We start from the raw sequence: 1297 nt of genomic DNA on the forward strand, positions 1-1297 counted from the left end.
CATATATAATATAATAATTTTATATTTTACGTTATGTTTTATAACACATATAAGATTAAACACATCTTGAAACTCAAACTTGGATTAAACTCCTTGTCTCCATGCCTTGGACGCGCTTCCACTGTTGGGCCTTTTCTGAGCGACTTACTGGGCCGATTGGAGAGTTCTTGATAGTTTCGGAAACTAGACTCACGGGGCTTTAGATCCATATGTAGATCGTCGTCTGGGGTACTGTAAGCTAGCAGCGACACTTGATTTCTCTTGCATAAAGGCATGATCGAATTTATCCCTTGATGAGCTTAAAAATCAGACTTGTTATTTGGATTTGGGCTTGATTTATTCTTCTTGTTCCAAAATTCCTCTAGTAACCCACGAATTGTTTGAGCAAGCTTCCTAGGATCATATCATTTTCTAACTACGCGCAGGCTGTGTATGGTGATGGTGTTGTTTTTTAAGAGTCTTGAAGTTTGCAACAATCTTGTCTGATGCTTGTTTGTTTCCGACCCTTGACATGTTGAAGAAGTTGGCACTTTCTCCTCGAGCTTCACTGTGCTATATAACATGCTCTGAAAATGTCTCGATCTATGAGGAGTTATGAGGAGTGTAAAGCCAATTTGAGTTCAATTTGGTGATGGATCAAAGATTGTAGATTGATTAGTAGATTGATATGAGTCATTGTTGATGAGAATGCAAACTGCACAAGGGTAAAATTGTACCACGAATTGAGCTTGTGGATGATAAAGATATATTTAAGAGCAAATGTGATGTGCTAAAGAAGCACAATTTGGCTTTGGAAAAGTCTAAGGAATAGGGAAAATTGTAAAGATCATCAACATTATTGCAATAAATAAGTAAAATGATCATCTTTTTCCACCATAGGAAGATCAAACCTAAAGTAAGATACCAAAGGTTTAAATCTCAAAGCTTCTACAAGATAAATTGTCAAGGCTTAGATGATTCTTGTGGACCACAATTTCATAAACTTACAAACTAGACCATGATATATTTCTTGGATCAATATCATTAGACTTGACCTCTCTCTCCATATATTCAATGTTTTGGTTCTTTTACCCACATCAATGTGAGCCATGCAAATAATGGTAAAGATTGTGGTTAAGATCTGCAACAAGACGTAAAAAAAAAGAAAACTAGCGGCGGCAGTATTAGTTTTGGAGGAAAACCCTAATATTGATTGCCACTTTGGCGTTGTGAAGCCTTGTTCTATATATATTTTGGGTTGGAATGGAGAACCTAATATTGATTGCCACGTTGGCATTGTGAAGCCTTGTTCTATATA

The sequence above is a fragment of the Camelina sativa genome, chromosome 20 (assembly GCF_000633955.1).
Source record: "Camelina sativa cultivar DH55 chromosome 20, Cs, whole genome shotgun sequence".
Classification (NCBI taxonomy): domain Eukaryota; kingdom Viridiplantae; phylum Streptophyta; class Magnoliopsida; order Brassicales; family Brassicaceae; genus Camelina; species Camelina sativa.